We start from the raw sequence: 14,342 nt of genomic DNA, 5'->3' as shown, positions 1-14,342 counted from the left end.
CTCAAGAAACAATTTTAGTGATAATATAACATTCCAAACTATAAACATAGTAATTCATTTAGTTGCCTTTGAATGCTATAAAATTTAAGCATTTCTCGCTTTTATCTTATTAAAAATATCATTTTGATGGCTATCTTTGTTTATATATTTGGTTTAAGGTGCTGATTATTTCAATAAAACAGATTTCTAGAACTATTGAATCAAAATATATAACTTTAAAAATTATCTTGTCACTTTTCTTCTCAAGATATTTTGTTTGCTTGCTTTGGAACCAAGTTAGACTAAAGTTTATAAGCCTGAACACTGTTTATCTTGCTCATCCAAGTAGGCAGAAAATAGTCATCTGCTCAAATACTCATTGATATGATACATAGTGAGGTGGAAGCTTTTTCTCATTTACAAGCCATTTGTATTGCTTCTATTAACTATTCCTGATTTTACTGTCTTTCCAATTAATTGAATAGAACTTAGGATTTAAAACAGTGAGTTGAATAAAATAATTTAAGAAACAATAATAATAAATGTCACCTTGTAACTGAATGAACACTTAAAAATTAATCAACTTTTCATTTACTGCTGGTTAAATCAGTGATGATTTTCATTAACACAATAAATTCAGAGTTTTTTGGTTTAAGTTTGGCTTTGACTTTTGAGTTTGTAAATCAGCCTTCTCACTGAAGATTTGTACATTGTCACAGTTTTATTTCACTTACTCATACTCTTTGTTTCTCCCAGGCTACAGACTCAAATATGTTACTTAGTAGCAGACAAAAATTCTGGAAAAACAATTCATGGGCCACAGAAATGAATCCTTAACAATACAATTTAAGGGGAATTTAAGGGGAATAGAATTTAACAATAAAATTTATACACAAAAGAATCATCTTCCATTATATAATCAGCCACTGCTTATAAAATCTGTCCAAACAAAAACTATTTTATTAAAATAAATAAATAAATATATGTATAAGTATATTTGGAGTTTACTAGAAGGTATGCAATACATCCACCTAATATACTAACATAAAAGTACAAAAAGTCTTGGCATATTGCACTAAATATTGAATAATTATTCTGAATCTTATTTGTATCTAAGCCATAGGTGGAAACTCAGATTTTTTAACTTGTAAAAGTTGTGGAAAATTTCTTTCTGACTTTGTCATGGGTCTATTTCAATGCTAAGAAAAGCAAATTATCAAGCTCAATAATAGAGATGGTGCAAGTTTCAAGGGGAAAGGGTCAACACTGAAAAATGAAACTTTAAGCAACTGGAATATCTTCTTATATTTAGAGTATTTTCCATCAGCGAAATGATAGTTGTGGAATTCACACTGAAGCAGAATTTTAGTGCTCACATCTATCACCTTCCAGGCATCTAGAAATCAAAACAAGAAAAGTCTTTCAAAAGTGTGGAGGTTTTACTTTTTCCTAGCAATTTGAAAACTAAAAATGCATTCAGTATTCCTTTCCCAAAAGTTTTAGTTGTGATTCTCTAGGTGTCTGTTTATTGCTGGCCACTGGACCATTATAAAAGTCTGATAGCTGCTAAAACAAGAATTCTAATCAGATTTAACAAATCTTCTCTGAAATGATTTATCTTGTCAAAGCTACAGAGGAAACTAAATTGGAAAGCAAAATTAATCTTCCTCTCTAAAGGTGAACTCTAGCCTAGCATGTAGTCTGTGACAATAATTAATGCTGTTTTAGCTTTCTTTCCATGCTCAGCCCAAGAAATCTAGTAGTAATTTAGGTATGTGGAAAACCTGTGTTGAACTTCATTCATTTCCACTACACAGGATGTGGAAAGATTGGCATGTCTGCACACTTTCAAACTCTCTTAAAGAAGAATTTAATGTAAGAATAGATATTTTTCTATTTTCCACTAGGAGAAAAATGATTGTCTATCACCTCAATAATTTATAATCTCATTGAGATTTTTAGCACTCATTTATGAAATAATTAATAACCATTTGAAGTTATTTTCCCTAATGTACTAGTAGTTTTGAATACAAATACATGAAATACAAATATTTTTAGCTATTTAACAGTACTCACTTTAGTATACTAAAAAATCCAGTTTTTAATATTTCTTTCTTCTTGGAACATGGACTTTTCTTGCTTTGCAGGTCAATAGGAGCGTTCTTTTCCTCTTTTCTATGGCAAGAAAAATGTCAGCTAATGCCTTAGCATGAAAAAAGGGAGCAGGGGATAGATATGACAAATTTAGAAAACTTAAAATCAAAAGGCTAAATAGAGTTGAAGTAAGACAACACTGAGGAAGAGGAAGACCTCTAGATTAGCTCCTCTGTTTCTGCTAATCACTAGGTATCTAAGGACACTTGCACCAAGATAGGAAATACAGAAAGAGGACGAGATTTAGAAGGGAAAACGAAGAGCTCAGTTGGGGTATATTGCCTATAAAGTATGCGTGGAATGAGAAATCTGATACGTAGACAGTAGCTTAAGAATGAAATCAGAGCTTAAGAAATTGATCTGGGAATCCTTAACACCTAAGAGGTCATTGAAACCATGGGATTGGGTGGGAATAGCTAAGTAGAATGGCAGTAGTCTATAAATCTATGCCAGTTTTCCAAAGGGAAAATTATTAAATTTTTCTTAATTTTAGAACTAATCAACAGTCCATTATTGAACCATATTGAACATTTAGCTAAGTAATAAAAGCACAAAGAGTAGAATTTCTAGAGTATTCATATCTGCTTCTTACTACCTTCTTTTTCATCACAGAAGCAACTTGATCATGTGTAAGCAACATATTGTATTCTTTAAAGAAATAATGAAGCCAACAGCCATAATTAGGGATAATGTGTAGTTTTTTCCTAAAACAATTTAATTTCACATGGAATCCCTAGTATAAAACAGAACTTTCTCTAGTTAAGTTAGTAAACTCTCTTTTTGAATGTGTTTGCTAGTAACATATTTTTATGTCAATCAAAGAGCAATTAAAACATCGTGTTTCCTTAGTAATTTAAGTTGCAGTACTTTACAGATTGAGATTTAAGGTGTATGTTTAAACATCATTAGGTACTTGTCTACCATCTATAACAAATGAAAACCATACTGCAAATATTTTATATGTCTTTAAATGTAATACTAGTAAAGTTTATTAAGGTATAATAAGCTAGCCTTTGAATTTTGGAATTAAATCTTTCCATTCTTGGAGGAGATTACACTGAGGACAGTGTTCAAGCAAATATCACAAACAAAATGGAAAAAAAAAAGTAGTTTAAAGTAGATAGGATATTTTCTGAAAGCTGATAGTTTAATTATTTCTTATTTCTTTTTCTTTATGTCCAGTTCTCTGGGTTTGCTTCTTTCTGGGCTCAAGTGATCCTCCCATCTCAGCCTCCTGAGTAGCTGGGATAAGATGTGTGTGCCGCCATACCCAGCTTTTACTTGTTATTTAGAAACTGTTCTGTTATCTTTCTTGAAGAAAGCAAGAATAGTGTTTTCACAACCACTTTTTGCACCTTTCAATAAAATTTTGAAAATACACAACAGAAATACTTTGCCATATAATAGAAATATATTTAAGTTTTAATTAATATATAAAAGTATATTTAAAAATAATAAAAGTATTTATATGGAACCAAAAACAATCTTTCAAAACTCAGCAAGTGTAAGAACAAATGAGAATGAGGGAACAACATTAATACCCTCACAGAAAATAGATTTTTTAAATTAAAAATAAATTGTAAAAACCACCATATTCTATTTTATTGGGTCATAATTTATCTTCTTACAATCTATATATCTCAAGGTCTAATTATAATCTGGCATACATGTTGGACCAGGAATATCTATACTTCACATTATTTGATTTTTGAGTCCTAGAACTCAGGATAAATGAAAACTAATGACCCTATACCTCAAAAATCACAGAGTTGTTGCCAAAACTCAATCTCCAACTCATAATCTTCACCTGTTTGGTTCTAAAAGTATCTCCTTAGTATGATGCTGCACTAGTCCAACCCTGTGTAGTCCCTGCTGTGATTCCAAACTAAACTCAATGTTATTCTGCAGAAACACTACAAAAAAAAAAGTCCTCCAGCTCCTCCCCCTCCTCCTCACATTTTTATGTCTTAGTTCTAAAAGACTGACTCAATCTCTTTGTGTTATGACATTTTGTAATATCTGGAATGGCTTTTGATATTTTCAGCTTTTACCTTTACTGCTTATTTCCCCTTTACTGGCCTCTGTTTATTCATTGATACAAAACCAAAATTCAATATAATATGAAATGATCGTAAGAGTTATAAAAACTTCAGAAAAAAATGGATAACTAGTATTGGAATATTGTAGATAAAATCATTGGGGAGGTTCTAGCAGAGACCTGAATAAAGTGAAGCAGTGATTCCAGTGAAGGTCTAGGCAGAGGAAACAGATGTGCAAAGGCCCTGTGATGGCAGCAATGGACTTGGCATATTTAACAACAGAGAGGTGGCTCAATTTCAGTGAGTGAGAAAAAGAGAAGACAACAAAGTTTAAAAAGTAGCAGAGGCCAAATTAGTTAAGGTTTTGTAGGCTGTGGAGAGAACTTAATATTTAGCACCTTCCTCAGATCTCTAACCTTGGTGGAATTTCAAACATGGTTTGGATTTTCCCATCAGCCACCATACCTCAGGCTTTCTCGGATGAACTTGTTAAACAACCTTCCAGTTCATCTAGGCCCTGAAGCTGTATACCTTCTGCCTCTCATCTGCTGTGGTTTGGCTCTCACTCAGGAGACACCTATTGCAAATTTCTTTCTATGCCGCCAACTCACCTCTAACCAAACTTACTGGATCTTTTTCCTCACCCATCTGAAAGTATGTAGTAAAATAGAATGAAATTGCATTTTATTACAAAATATCCTAGTCGATTCTCCTATGTGGGTCCTCTCCGACTCTGACTCCACCCCCCTCCTCTGCAAGGACCCTAATATCCAAAAGGACATTTCTACTCCCAGTTCCTCTCCCAGTGAGACTCATAGCATTCAAATTTTTATGTCTGGTCTATAACATTTTGTAATAATTTCTTTTTAACTCACAACTAAACTACTTTCACTTTTCTTCTTAAAATTGACATTAATTCATTTGTCAGAGAACATGAATGGAAATGCTACAAACTGTTCATCCTTTATAAAGGTTAATAAGGTACATGTCATGAAAAGGTTATTAGGAAAAATAAAGTGCAGTCCATGTTTAACATATGAAAGGGAGCATCTGAACTCACGTGTTTACAATATTTAATGTAACTTTCTAAGATAAAGCATTCCAGAATTCTTAACTTTGTTCAGCTAGGGCTGAGTACATCGTTTAGTACACAGATAATTGTGTAGATTATTAACCTTCAAAGAAGACAAGTTACAATTAACTTTACCATTGATAGTCCAAGCAAAATGTTAAAGAGATTAATTTTATAGTTTGTTAGGGAACATGACATTTAACTACAAATTGAATAATGGCAAGATCATTAAAGGTTATTTGTGTCCTGATTTAGAAGTTCCATCTGAGAAATGTTAAAAACACCAAAGTAAGAAAAAAAAAAAAAAGAACAAGAAGTACTTTTTTAAATTTGGGAAGTCAGAACAGATACAATATATTCAGATGGTTATTGGCAAACGAATTTGGAACCAAATGCCCAGAACCTTGATGGGTGGATTTAAAGCTTCATCTTAAATGAAGGAGCTCTCAGTCAGCTGTTAGCATGTGCCCTGTTATCTGTAAACCACTAACCACTGGTAGGCCACAGACTTTCATAAACTGGAGCATCATAAACCATACATTAACCAATCATATTCTTCTCCAACTAGCTAGGTGAACGAAACTTCAGCTAGGTATTGTTCTCTCAAGAGTATTGATAGGAACAATATGAGTTACCTTTTTTTCCCCTTTCTTTTTGGATAAGTTCTTATTGAATCTTAGAGCAAAAAAAGAACTTTAAAAATAATATAGTGCAAGGATAATAAATAGCATATTTTCTCCTGTTCTTTTCTGCCCGTGGGAGACATCAGTACTCCATGGAATATCCTTTCCCATGAAGCATAGAATGCATCTCAAAATTTCTAATACAGTATTTAAGGCATCCACTCGCAATAAACTGGTACTCCAGGTAAAACTACCTGCCATACCTGATCTAGTCAAATTTCCATTTTACAGTTAAAAAAACAGGGACCCAGAACTACTTGCAACTGGCTTAGAGACACAGCCTCTGTAACCCTGAAATGGAGTTTGTCTGTATTGGAAATGTTAATTCATGCAAGAAGTAAAACTTTCATCTTATTTGCCACATAGTCCAAGTTTCTGAACCAAAATGTGTATGTAGATCTGTTTCAATACAGAGTTGACTTTAAAAGGCTCACTTCTTTAGCATTTCTACTCTACACAAAATAGTGCATTTAAGGGCTTGTCACTGAAACCAATTCTTTTCAAACCAACAAGATAAAATGTTCCTAAATACTGGGGGACTTGCTGCTCTTTGGAAAATCACAAGACCTGTAAAACTGTGGCAGAGACAAAATTGTCCACCCCCAAATTATCTGGTTTGTTCATGAGTGAATGTCAAAGTGGGGCGCCATAATTTGTGAAGTGCCCTAAAGGAAGATGCTGGACCTATCGGTGATCACCTTCCTGGAGCTGCTTGGTCTCATTTAATTGAATGAGCTCCCTATTTATCTTCCTCTAAGCCCCAGTGTGGAGAATAAGGCAATCACCAGAAGGTAAAAATAACATAATGTACACCTTTTGCCCCTAAGCTCATAACAGGTGGTGTTCTGCAGAGATTAGTCCTGAGTGCATTTAACATCTCTGTATGTGATTGATTACAAGCTAGAGAGAGTGGTCATTAAGTTTGCAAGTACATCACATCATCAGGATGGGTGAGCACCTTGAAAGACAGGACTAGAATTAAAAATGACCTTAACTGTTTGAAAAATGATTACAAGCAAATGCAATTGAGTTCCCTACAATCAGCTATGCAGCAAAATACTAAATAGACCTCCAACTGCACAAATTCAAGTTAGAAATGGATGAGTTGAGCTCAGTGCTGGTTGTTACCTAGTGAGTTGTAAGCTGTACTTTGGTTGACATGGCTTCACTGATTAGAAAGTTAGCATAATTCTGTATGGTCCAATTAAGAAAAGCAGAGTAATTTGGACTTTATAAAATGCGTAATGTATTTTTTGTGAAACATAGTATATAATTTTGTTACTAAACCAATGAAAAAGTAGATTAATCATTAAGTAACATTTCCAAAGTAAGTTATGAGATACATAAATTAGAAATAATGAAAAAGCTAAAAAAAAATTAGGGACCAGATGTAGATAGAAATAATAAATAATTACAAGAGTAGGAAATATAAAAAGTTAGGAAGCATTAATAAAACAATTTGGAAATTTGGAATACAAAGCTTTTCACTGTCAAAAGGAATGAAAATAATATATATTAAATAGTATCAGAGAATTTAGGTCACAAATAAAAACATATGTTCTTGAATGCTATAAATTCTAATTTGATTTCACAACATTATTTCATAGAGGAAAGGTTATGCTGTTAACAGCTTTGCCCCGATCCAACAGTGCGGAAGACCCAGAATAATGTCATCTTGTAAGGGGAAATACTTATGTGGAGTTTAAATTCCCGCTCTGAAGAAAGGCTAATTTCTGACAATTGTTTGATCATGTGAGCTTTCTTTTTCTCTTTCTTTTTTATTTTATTTATTTATTTATTTATTTTTGAGCTAGAGTCTCACTCTGTTGCCCAGGCTAGATTGCAGTGACACAATCTTGGCTCACTGCAACCTCTGCCTCCCAGGTTCAATGTTCAAGCAATTTCCAGCTGATTTTTGTATTTTTGGTAGAGATGGGGTTTCACCATGTTGGCCAGGCTGGTCTTGAACTCCTGACCTCAAGTGATCCACCCGCCTTGGCCTCCCAAAGTGCTAAGATTACAGGCATGAGCCACCGTGCCCAGTCCTCACATAACCTTTCAAAGCAAGCAATTACAAATTTACTGTTTCAACTATTATGAAATTATAATATTCTCTCAAAATCTCCCTCAAAACTCTTTCATAAAATCTAAAATCTTTAATATTAGTCCATATAGAACACCATAAAGAATGTATGACATTCCTTTATAATGCTTATACCCCATGAAATCTTCCTTGTGTAAAGCAATAAAAACTTGTGTGAAAACTTTTATACTATATATGAAACTTTAATGCTAGAAAGAACTTTTGACCTAATCTCAGTAAACAATTTCATTTGGCATATTCAATGTAACAATGGCTTTTATAGTTATAAATATGGGAGTTATGGCTACACAGTACTCTGCAGTGTGCAGTAACATTTTTGATTGACCAAATTACTCAGTATTGGGTCTTTTAAATTAGTTTAAGTGCACAGAAAATACATATCCTAGATGCTACTTTATAGATGCTACTATGATTTTAAAATATTGCTTTTCTTAAATACCTAGAGGGGATTTTTTTGCCACATGTAACACTAAACTAATTTTTAGTGACTATTTGTGAATGTAGATATTTATTATGTGAATCATACTTATCTACCAAATTAGTCTTTGTATAATTAAAGGGGTTTTTCTAACTTGTGTTATTAATTTCCTGAAAATATCTACTTTTTACAAGATTTCACCCCGTTACTAGAGCCTAGCTTACTTACAAAAGAAAAACCAGATGGTAGCATCCACATTGACTTCATAGGTTTTGAAAATTAATTATTCAAAGTCTCCTCAGAACCCACCTAGATTTTGAACACCTTAACTTGTGTGTAAAGTTTTGGCTTCAGCAGCTTCTCCTTTAAAATGAGAGAATTTTTTCTATCTCTGTTGTAAGCTATCTCCAAGGTAGGACAAAAAAGGAAATAAACAAGAACGTAAATGCAGGTAAAGGGAAAGCAAAATTACATGAGATTGGCCAGGAATACTGGGATTTAGGGGTAGAAAGAGTCTCTGGGAAATAGTATACAAACAGAACTCAAACTTAGATTTTATAATTTACATATTTGATTCAGTACATATTCAAAAGTACTCCATGTTTCAATTTGTAGGAAAAAAATATTTTTTCAAAATGTTTTAAATTTCATTATTAGTTATACTTGACAATACTTAAATATATTTATGGGATACAATGAGATGTTCTGATGCATGTATACATCGTGGAATGAGAAAATTAGGTCAATGAACTTATTCATCACCTTACATACTTTTCATTTCTTTGCAGTGAGAACTTTTAAAATCCATTCTTTTAGCAACTTTGAAATACACAGAACATTTTTATTAATTCTAGTCACCTTGCTGTGCAATAGATCACTAGAATTTATTCCTCCTAACTGAAACTTTGCACCCTTTGGCCAACATTCTCCACCGACCCTGCCATTAACACAACTCTATACCTCCCCAGCCTCTGATAACCAGCATTCTACTCTCTACTCCTATAAGTTTGAATTTTTAGATTCCACATATAAGTGAGATCTTGTGATACTTGTCTTTCTTGCCTGGCTTACTTCATTTAGCATAATGTTCTTTAAGTTCATCCATGTTGTCACAGATGACAGAATTTTGTTTCTGTTTAAGGCTGAACAGTATTTCGTTGTGTGTATACACCACATTTTTAATCAATTGATCTGTCGAGTACTTAGGTTGCTTCCTTATCTTAGCTGTTGTAAATAATGATGCCCTGAACATGGGAGGACAGATATCTCTATGGCATATTGATTTCAATTCATTTGGATGTATCACCCAGAAATGGGACTGCTGGATGACATGGTAATTCTATTATTTTCTTATGAACTTCCATACTGTTTTCCAAAATGGAGGTACTAATTTACATTCTGATCAACAGTGTACAAGGCTCAGACTTTTGTCCACATCCTCACAAATGCTTATTTTACATCTTTTTAAGTAACCATGTCAAAAGATGTGAAGTGATATATCATTGAGATTTTATTTTGTATTTCCCTGATAGTAGTGTTAAGCATGTTTTGATATTCCTGTTGGCCACTTGTATGTCTTCTTTTGAGTAATGTTTACTCAGGTTCTCTGCCTGGTTATAATTGGGTTATTTGTTTTCTTGCTATTGAGTTGTGTGAATTCCTTGTGTATTTTGGATATTAACCCCTTATCAGATGTACAGTTTGCAAATATTTTCTCCTATTCCATAGATTGTCTCTTCACTCTATTGATTGTTTTCTTTGCTGTGCATCAGCTTTGTAACTGGATATAGTCTCATTTGTCTATTTTTGCTTTGGTTGCCTGTGTTTTTGGGGTCTAATGCAAGAGATTATTGACCAGGTCAAAGTCATTTAGCTTTTCCCCTATGTTTTCTTCTAGAATTTTGTAGTTTCAGGTCTTACACTTGAAGCTTTAATTCATTTTGGGTTGATTCTTGTATAAGAGGTGACATAGTGGTCCAATTTCATTATTGTGCATATAGAGAGCCAATTTTTCCAACAACATTTACTTAAGAGACTGTCCTTTCTCCCTTGTGTGTTCTTGGCAACTTTGTCAAAAAAAAAAATCAGTTGACCATAGCTGCGTAAGTTTATTTCTGGGCTCTCTGTCTTATTCCATTATTTGATTTGTCTGTTATTTTGCCAGTACCATACTGCTTTAATTGCTATAACCTGGTAATATGTTTTGAAATCAGGTAGTGCAATGCCTTCAGTTTGTCCTTTTGCTGTAGATTTGCTGTGGCTATCTGGGTCTTTGTAGTTACACATGAATTTTCAAAGTGTTTTTTCTCTGTCTGTGAAGGAAGTCATTGGAGTTTTGATAGGGGTTTCACTGAATCTGTAGATCCCTTGGGATAATATGGACATTTTAACAATATTAATTCTTCTAATCAAAGGACACAAAATTTCTTTCCAGTTATTTTGCCATCTTCAATTTCTTTCATCAATTTATGTTTATAGTTTTCAGTATACAGATCTTTAATCTGATTAGTTAGCCTTACCACTTAGTATTTTATTTTTTATGCTATTACAAATGTGACTGTTTTCCTAATTATTTTTTAGATACTTCATTGTTAATATATAAAAATGCTACTGATTTATTGATTTTGTAACCTGTGATTTTACTCAATTTATTTCTCTGTTCTAACATTTTTTTGGTGGAGTATTTAGGGTTTTCTATATATATGATCAAAATATCAGCAAACAGAGATAATATTACTTTTACCTTTTCTGTTTGGATGCCTTGTATTTCTTTTTCTTGACTAATTACTCAGGCTAGGACTTCCAGCACTATGTGAATAGAAGTGGTGAGTGAATCCTTGCCTTGTTCCTGATCTTAGGGGAAAATATTTCAACTTTTCACCACTGAGTATGATGTCAACTGTAGGCTTGTCATATTATGGCCTGCATTGTGTTGAGAAACTTTCCTTCCACACCTATTTTGTTGACAGATTTTATCATGAAGGGATGTTGAATTTTGTTCAATGCTTTTTCTGCATTTATTATGATGTTCATATGGTTTTTGTCCTTCATTTTGTTAATATGATGAATCATATTTATATGGTTTGGCTGTGTTCCTACCCGAAATCTCATACTGAACTGTAAGCCCCATGATCCCCACTTGTCAATGGTGGGATCAGGTGGAAGTACTTGTATTATGGAGGCAGTTTACCCCATGGTGTTCTTGTGATAGTGAGTGAGTCTGACAAGATCTGATGGTTTTACAAGCATCTGACATTTCCCCTGCTTGCACTTACTCCATTCTGGCACCCTGTGAAAAAGGTGCCTGCTTCTCCTTTGCCTTCTGCCATGATTGTAAGTTTTCTGAGGCCTCCTCACCAGGTAACTTCCTTCATTATGAATCAAATAAACCTCTTTCGTTTAGAAATTACCCAGTCAATTGATTATATGAGTCAATAAAACCTCTTTCCTTTAGAAATTAGCCAGTCTTGGGTATTTCTTTGTAGCAGTGTGAGAATGGGCTAATACACACATTTATTGGTTTACATATGTTCAACCATCCTTGCATCCCTGGGATAAATCCCCCTTAATCATGGTGAATGATCTTTTTGATATACTGTTGAATATGGTTTGCTAGTGTAATTGTCTCTTGGTATCTGTGGGGGGTTGGTTCTGGAATCTCTCATGGATACCAAAGTCCACAGATATTCAAGTTTCCTATATAAAATGGTGTAGTATTTGCATATAACCTATATATACCCTTTAAATCGTCTCTAGATTAATTACAATGTAAATACTATATAAATTGTTATTATATTGTTCAGGGAATAAGGACAAGAAAAGTCTGTACATGTTCAATATAGACACAGCACAGCCATCCTTTTTTTCTCAAATTATTTATAATACACAGTTTATTGAATCTATGGATGTGGAACCCACAGATATGAAGGGCTGTGTTTTTTTATAACTGTTGTATCTTTATTTATCAGCGATATTGGCCTATATTTTCTTTTCCTCTAGCATTCTCAACTAGCTGTGTTATTACAGTAATGCTGGCCTGGTAAAATTAATTTGGAAGTATTTTCTGTTTTAAACTTTTCTAAATGTAAATTTGGGTTGGCTATAATCTCTTTTCCTTGCCCTCAACTCAAAGCCCCTTCCCACAAGAAACTTTGCTTAGGTTGGGGATGGGGAGAGTAGGAAATGAGAGAGAGAGAAAGAGACTGACAAAGACTAAAAGTAGTTAAAGCAATTGTGTGAAGTCAGTGGTTCCAAAGGAATATTTACTGGTTATAAACTAGCATGTCTGTGAGGTAAACTAGAATGTTCTTTTAAAGACACTTAAAAGGATATGCCCTCACTTTCCCCAAATTCTGAAGGCCTTCATCAAAACTTCAAGTTTAATTTGGAAGGTTTAATTTGAAACTATGCTGTGAAACCAAAGAAAATTGTTCCCAGATGAACGAAGATCTGGTCCCAAAAGGTCATGAAAGGTAGCACTCCCTGCACGAAGTGATGCTACTAATGCCATCCTTTATAGAAAGGATTAGCTAGTCAACTGCAAGACAGGAAAGATAACACCAGAATGAGGATATGCAACATTTGAATGAAAGTGCGAAATATCTGAGTCCAAAAATGCTTCAATGACATTTCCTTTGAGTCCCATGTCAGTGCTCAAAAAGTTTCAAAATTTTTTGAGCATTTTGGATTAGGGATACTCAAGCTGTAGAAACAAAAATGGTAAGGAAATCATCTTCATTTTCATTTAGAAGTGAATTTTGCAAAATACAAAATGTCAAATAGGTACATGGCCCTATTATTTTTGTGATTAGTTATAAAGGCTGAAGATTTAGCCTGAAAGCAGGAAAAAAAAAAAAAGATTAAAAAACCATATTATCACATATGAGAAGTGGCAATTCTTGCTGCCCAGAGTGTTGCCCAGAGTATTGCTGCCCAGAGTATTCCAACTTCAATAACCAAAGAACAATATTGAAGATGGCATTTCAGAATTACATACGGTGCCTTTTCTGGAAGGGAAAAACAAAAAAACAAAAAACGTGGCTACATACAAATGTTAAATTGGGTCACATTTTTGCTAAGATTAGACAAGGACTAGACTAAGATTGACTCTGCTTACTGTGAGCATTTGGAAATGTTTAATATCCCTACTCTCCAAGAGAGCTATCACTTTCTTATAATACAGAACACCTGTCACTTCTGTCTACCTATATTATTATCCCCACTACACAGAGGAGGAAAAGTGCAGCTATTTAATTGAAGCAAGGCAAATTCTTAAACATAACTTCCACTACTTGTGCCAGATATCAGAAAATCAGGGCCCACGGGCCATATTCAGCCCACAGGCCTGAACCTTGTTTTTTATATACCCTCAAACTAACAATGTTGTTAATACTTTGAAAGAGTTGCCAAAAATACAATTATGAAGTTATAGAGACTTTGTGTGGCTTGTAAGTCCTAAAATATTTTTATTATTTGGCCCTTGACAGAGATATAAATGATATAGTTCCTTTAAAATATAACTTAGATGATTGATTATCAGTAAATTAAATGATTGAAATAAAAATAGAATGTATCTATCTGAACCTAGAAAATAGAAATAGGCTGCAGATATTCATTCCATTTACAAAGTGCTGTGATACACTTCTGGATGTAGAATAGTGGATGTCAAAGCTACATCAATATTTTTATAACAAGAACAAATACACATGTCTATTTGTACACATGGCCAGATCAACAGAAACTAAGTTAATAAGGCCAATCTTTGCCAGTATAGTTAGGAGTCATAAATAAAAACTTTATATATTTATTTTAACATCATTTTGCTAACCCAGATATATGAATAAAGTAGTGCTAAATTCTCTAGTAAGTAAACAAAGGTTCTGAGGGTCCCTGG

General features: G+C 33.5%; 1 protein-coding gene and 1 long non-coding RNA gene across 6 annotated transcripts in view; one reads left to right on the top strand and one right to left on the bottom strand.

Annotated features, from left to right (window-relative positions):
• LOC105483334 (potassium voltage-gated channel subfamily H member 7) overlaps positions 1-14,342 on the top strand; it is a 473,655-nt gene that overhangs the window by 232,109 nt on the left and 227,204 nt on the right. The window lies entirely within an intron of this gene.
• The window catches only part of LOC105483335 (uncharacterized), a 42,107-nt gene continuing 29,817 nt past the window's right edge, over positions 2,053-14,342 (bottom strand). Inside the window, exon 7 of the long non-coding RNA XR_011609826.1 lies at positions 2,053-2,154. This is a non-coding gene — a long non-coding RNA (uncharacterized lncRNA). The remainder of the gene's footprint in view (positions 2,155-14,342) is intronic.

Source organism: Macaca nemestrina, chromosome 11 (genome assembly GCF_043159975.1).
Source record: "Macaca nemestrina isolate mMacNem1 chromosome 11, mMacNem.hap1, whole genome shotgun sequence".
Taxonomy (NCBI): Eukaryota; Metazoa; Chordata; class Mammalia; order Primates; family Cercopithecidae; genus Macaca; species Macaca nemestrina.
The sequence above is the reverse complement of the archived record's forward strand: the minus strand, read 5'-3'. Positions and strand labels throughout refer to the sequence as shown.